Genomic DNA, 6,680 nt, shown 5'->3' on the forward strand with positions numbered 1-6,680 from the left:
CACACACACACACACACACACACACACACACACCCCTCCTCTCCTACATACTCTCCTCCCAACATCTCTCTGTGACTTTGGTTGGATCAATATTCAGTATTTGGATTATTACAACCACACAAACCCTTTTCACAGCTGAGCCCTGTCTTGTTCTACAATGACCTTTCTTTTCCCCTATTTTGTTTCATTTTTTCTGAAGTTAAAGGAAACAAACAAACAAAAGTGGTTTTGTTCTTTGTTTCTTTTTCTCAGGTTTCTAAGTATTTATCACCATCTCAGCCCTGAGCTCTATTCTAATGGAACAAACTGCCTTTCCGTATTTTAAAACCTGAGGCGAGCTGCCATTGTCACATCTCCCCAGCGATCACTCACAGGACCTTTGACCTACTCCTGTCCACACTGGCTGCTCTCCAGGTGGGTCGGGAAGCATGGAGGATGTCCTTCTCTCCGGCATCTTATGTAAGACCTTCTCTTGCACTGAGTCCTGTGATTCCTAAATCCCATTTCGTTATTTACTACCTGGGTTTACTTCTAATTTTGAGGGGGGCCTCTCCTCTCAGCCTCCTGAGCAAGTGTCTGACACGTAAATTTGTTACTTACGTGTGTGAAAGGGTCTTCATGCTTCCTCACATTTAAATGATTATGTGGCTATGCTTAGAATTCTAAATTTAAAATTACTTTCCTACAGTTTTTGGAAGGCATTTCTCCATTGTCTTCTAGCTTTTCACAGCCTTGTCGACATGTTCAACAGTGTTTGCACTCTTGCTGTGTTGTATACAGCCTTTGCCCCCCAGAACTGTACAATTCTCTCCGTCACCAGTGTTCTAAAAGCTTACCATCAAGTGCTTGGTAAAGGGTTGTTGTTGTTGCTGTTGTTTTATTTAATAAAGTTTTATTCTTCAAAATGTGCATTCGGTAGGATGTGTTCAAGCATCTTCACCAGCACCTGGGACCCCTCCACCCTCGGTGTTTCTGGCGTCAGTGACTTGAGCTCTGTGCTTTGAGACCAGTTTAGTGAGTCGGACTAAGCAGCTCCCGAAGGGCCATCCTAGCCAGAGAGCCCTGAGTCTCAGAGACGACCCCAGGGTCCACGCTTACAGTTGGGAACTTGTGCACAGACCTGTCATATGTTGCTTTGCCAAGCAACACTGGGTTATTGAGCTTGTTCCCTTTGCCTTTGGGCCACTTGTTTCTGGCCTTGCCCCCACATCTGTGCCCTGGATCTTTGTCTTTCCTGGCCAACTTCCCGGCATCTTTCTTCTTCTCGTCCTTGGGCAGCTCATCGCAAAGCTCAGGGAGCCACTGCTCCCCCTGCAGCCTCACTAAGATGTCCGACCAAAGGGGCTAAAGTTTATTTTTACCATGTGGAAACTTACAACTTTCCGTTCAGGGAAATTTTATTGCATTCTTCTAAAATGTTCTTTCTTCCTTTCATTTCCCTTGTCCCCTCTAGAACTCAAATTATTCAGATGTCGGTCCCCCAAGACTGTCCCTATAATTTTCCTGTGTTATATATCATAACTGTGTCTTTTTATCTGGTTGTTTTACTATTTAAAAGATTTGTTTTTTACCGCTTTTCCTTTCAATCTTAATCTTCTGAGTTTTTCTCTTAATTTAATTGTTTTAATTTCTAAGACTTCTTCCATGTTCTTTAAATGTTTGGGGTTTTTTTCAAAGCATTTGCTTTTATTCCATGAAGGCAGCGTTTTCTCCCGTATCTCAATTTATCAATGGCCCTTTATTTGTTCTTATTCTTGTTGTTTTAAGTATTCTGCTCCCTTCAGGACACTTTTAGCACATGTTTGTTTGGGCCACTGTCCTGCAGGTGAGAGGCCTTTCCTAAAACATCAGGGTCCTCTGACACCCGTTCATGATTGAGAGAGCAATGCTAAAAAGCCAACGGGGAGCCTGGAGCACCTGCGAGGGGCTTCCTTTTACGGTGACCTCACTGCTCCATCTGATGAGGACCCCCTGATGTCGGTGTCCTGGACTTCCTCGACTTCCTCCATAACAGGCTACTCAACCCTTGCCCGGAAGAAATAAGCCAGGCTGCCGCATATGACTCAGGAAGATGTGGTCTCAAAATTCCACATGCAAACAATTATTTAACTCACTTGTTTGCCGTATAGTACCCGAGTGTCCAGCTGTGCCTATAACCATTGTCCAGGACCCTCTGTTTTACCCTCTGTACAGAAGACACCTACAACCTCTGCTACGTTGAGGGGTGGGCGTTGCAAGGACCAGAGGCAGAGTCTAGGGGTACAGCTTCTTCTTAAGCTAACTTTTCATCAGCCTTCCCGTTGAGACAGAGCTGGGACTGGACTCCGGTCCCCTCCATCCTGACTGGAACCCCAGTGTTCCCTGACAGCTGAAACCAAGTCCCCGAGCAGCACACCTTGCAGGAACACGGGGGCGGGAGGCTTACCAAAGGCGGGGGGGGCTCCACTATGAAGACTGGCGAAGACAGAACCAAGCCAGTCTCCTGCAAGGTGGACCCCAGCGCTGACCTTTGACAGACTTTCTCCCTCTTTATACTAGAAATCACGCCCAAGGGCGGAGCTCCAACGTGCTAATGAGACATGCGGTGCAGGTTGGGTCCATGGCACCTGCGCATGCAACTTCCTGTCTCCCTCCCTCGCCTATATGCTTAGACATCACTCCTTTCCCACCTCAGTCTCTTTAAAATCTTCCCCTAGCCTTCGTTCCGGGAGCCAGCGTGAAGGACCCTTTCCTTTGTGCTGTTTGCCTTGTGATCTGGCATGAGCCCCAATAAAGGACGTGCCTGGAGCTTCCTGTGTGGCCTCTGGTGGTTTTCCATTGCTGGAGAGCCCAGGGACCTCAGTTCACCCCTACGCACACCCTGACACACACACACCCCGACACACACACACACACACCCCGACACACACACACGCACACACACCGACACACGCACACACACATGCACACACACGCACACAAACACATGCACACACGACACACACACACGCACACACACACACTGACACACACACCCCAACACACACGCACACACCGACACGCACACGCACGCGCACACACGCACACACAGACACACGCACACGCGTACACACACGTGCACGCACACAAACACATGCACACACACACGCACACACACACACCCCGACTCACACGCACACACCCCGACACACACACGCACACACACGCACACACACTTCTGCAGCACCTTGTGCTGCTAACCTCTCAGGCTTTGGGAAATTCTGCATTATCCAGGGGACCCCCCCTGCTGGCAGAGTTAGCTTTCCCACGTTCCCATGTTTGGTGAAACCAATCCCCACTTGTCCAGCTGTGTCAGGGTTCCAAGATTCTGCCGTCTTTGTGTTCTCTTTCCCTTATGGTTAGAAGCCTTCATAAACCATGTCCCTTAGTAGGATTTGAGGAGGGGCCTAAAACAGTCTCACGTGTTCGATGGGTCTTCTCATGATACCTTTAAATATTTCCTTTTCCCACCATCACCTAGTTTAAAGTTTTAAGCAGTTGTAACTAATCCTGCGATGAACATCCCTTGTTCACAAACTTGTGTGGCAGTCAGGGTGTGGCCAGAGAAGCAGAGGCAGCAGGAGAGACACAGAAAGAGACCTGAAGAAAGAACTGGCCTATGTGAGGATGAGGGCTGGCTAGTCAAGTCCAGCCCCACAGGGCAAACCATCAGGGAAGGTGACGGGGACTCCAGGGCATGGGTGCCAGTGGCTGTCCACTGGCAGTATTTCTTCATCAGGGAACCTCAGCACTAGCTCTAAGCCTTTCGACTGATTAAACAAGGCCCACCCAGGTTACATAAAATAATCTTTCTTACTTAAAATTAAATGATTGTGGACTTTAATCACATCTACCAAATACCTTCACAGCAACATTTAGGTTCATGTTTGATCGGGTAACTGGGCATGACAGCCTAGCCGAGGTGACACAACCATAGGCCATCACAACCTTTGACTGAATGTCTGGTTTTCTATACAGTCTTAACATTCAAATTTTTATGTCAAGAGCTCCTTGTATGTTTTGCCACAATTCCCTGCGAGTTCTATGCCAAAATGTGCTATGTCTAAATATCCAAACCCTCATGGGTAAGTAGAAGTGCCCAGCTGTGATTTTTTTAAAAAATCTTTTTCTGTAACTGAAGTTTTAAATGGCATTGAAATACTGTTGATTTAATTTGCTTTTCTTTGATTAGTGACCATTTTTTTCATATGTGTGTTGGTAAATTTTGAACTACCTGCTCCTATTAGTATCTTCTGAAATGCAAATACTTAAAGAGCCACTTAGGTATTAAACGGGATACCTCTTGTCATGCTTATAGTCTTTTAATTTCTTTTTTTTTTTAAGATTGTATTTATTTGACAGAGATAGAGACAGCCAGCGAGAGAGGGAACACAAGCAGGGGAGTGGGAGAGGAAGAAGCAGGCTCATAGCGGAAGAGCCTGATGTGGGGCTCGATCCCACAACGCTGGGATCACGCCCTGAGCCGAAGGCAGACGCTTAACCGCTGTGCCGCCCAAGCTCCCCAATATAGTCTTTTAATTTCTGTTTCCTAGTTTGTCCTTTGAGTTTTGTGACTAGCATTTGCATGTGGGCTCTTTGTGTCCTGTTTCTCATCTGCTCTAGATGTCTCTCTGTCTCTGTCAGGAACCTGACGACTGTCTTTGTGACCACTGAGCCCGTCAGAAGGGTGGGGGACCACAGCATCCATCCCGGCGCCAGGTAGAGAGTGCAGAGTATTCGAGTTGTTCTAGTTTGTGAATCTGCCCAAAGAGCCAGCTCAGCAAAGGAAGAGATGGTGACAGACGGGGCTACACTTGTTGGCCCAACATCAGATGGACCACAAGCCTGTTTGGGCCAACCTGAATAAACTAACACTCTGTGCACACTCCAACCCTAGGAAAGGACCCCCCAGGGATAGCTATTCACACCCAGGCCCAAACCATTTCCCCCTCATCTCTTGGTGTCTTAAGCCCAGCATTTCCTCTGAGTTTCCTTAAATATTCGGGTGAATCACAAGTCCAGGCTCACACCCTGGCTTCTGTGCTTGAGAGACGAAACAAAAAAACCAACCTCACTAAATAGTATGATGGCACCATTCACCAAATTTCACAGAGAAATTTCCTTGCTTTGCTGTTGGACCTGCAGAGGTCCTGGAGGCAAAAGTGGAATTGCGGTGTCCCTGGGTAATAAATTTCCTCCACTCCCCCTTCTTTCTGGGCCATCCCATCATCTCCATCCATTCGGGGAGCTATTTCAAAACTCCAAAGACTGGGTAGATTAGAAATAGTCACAATTCTGGATCAGAGTGCCAGCACTGTTTGGGCCTTCTTCTCAGAAGTGGTCAAGTGGCCATGCCCTAAACCTCTTGTTTGGTCCATCTGCTCACTCACATCCCCAAATGTCTGCTTTTCTTCCCCTACAGTGAAATCACCAAACACTCCCTGGAAAACATCTTACTACAATTGAAATGCAATTATACCTGGAATTTGTATGATGAAGAAAGATCCTTAGATGACTTGGAGAACAGAGTGTGGGACCAGGTGCAATTTCTAAACAAAGAATTCACAGCAATCATGTACAACCTGTTCGCCTATGTTGAACACCTCCGAGGCCAGGACAAGGTGACTCTGGAATGCTTACGGCAAGCAGAAGAGTTTAACCTGCATGGACAGGCCTGCCAAGGCAAAGTCTGAAGTCTGGTCACCTGGGGAAACTACGCCTGGGTCTGTTACCACATGGGCAGGCATCCAGAAGCGCAGGTTTACCTTGACAAGGTAGGACATCTTTGCAAGAAAGTTTGCAAGCTCCTATAGAATCGAATGTCCTGAGATGGACTGTGAAAAGGGATGGGCACTTCTAAAATGGGGAGAAAAGTATTATGAACAGGCTAAGGAGTGTTTTGAGAAGGCTTTGCAAAAGAAACCCACCAGTCCAGAATCCTCCCTGGGACCGGCCATCACACTCTACCGTCTGGGTGACAAAGCACCACCGGAGAGCACCGTTCGCCTTCTGAGGCGGGCATCCAACTGAACCCTGACAACCAGTATATTCACATTCTCCTGGCTCTGACTGTCTGGAAGGCCCAGAAACAAGCCGAAGGAGATAAGCTAGTCGAAGAGAACTTGAAGAAAACACCGTGCCCAACAGACGTACTGTGCAGCGCGGCCAAATATTACCGAAATAAAGGTACTCTCGACACGGTTATCGAATTACTTAAAAAGGGTTTTAGAATCGGTACCGAACAACGTCTATCAACATCTGCAGATCAGACGCTGCTACAGAGCAAAAATCCGGCAAATACAGAGGTCAAGGAGGTGCACCACGAAGGGGGATGAAGATGAGCTGCAGGAGATGACGAGACACGCGGTGGGTCCCTTCAAGAGAGCTGTCGAGCTGAATATGAGCCCTCCCCGCGCCTGCTCAGACCGCGCCTGCCTCTATGCCATCACCGGCCAGTACGATGAGGTGCCGATGAGGTGGCGTATTACTTCCAGAAAGAATTCCGGAAGGATCTGCCTCCAGCGGAGAGACAAGAGCTCCACCTGTGCTACAGAAACTTCCAGTAGTACCAGCGGCTGAGTGACGACCCCGCCATCCGCCACTCCCTGCAGGGCTTGAACATCAATGGAACAATGACCGAGAAGGAAAAGCTGATCGTCAAC

The 6,680-nt window shown here is 47.8% G+C and overlaps 1 pseudogene; it reads right to left on the reverse strand.

The window, feature by feature from the left end:
• Positions 1 to 851: 851 nt before the first annotated feature.
• LOC109488888 lies at positions 852 to 5,801 on the reverse strand (annotated as a pseudogene).
• Between the last annotated feature and the right edge of the window lie 879 nt (positions 5,802 to 6,680).

This window comes from Ailuropoda melanoleuca, chromosome 6 (assembly GCF_002007445.2).
Source record: "Ailuropoda melanoleuca isolate Jingjing chromosome 6, ASM200744v2, whole genome shotgun sequence".
Lineage (NCBI taxonomy): Eukaryota > Metazoa > Chordata > Mammalia > Carnivora > Ursidae > Ailuropoda > Ailuropoda melanoleuca.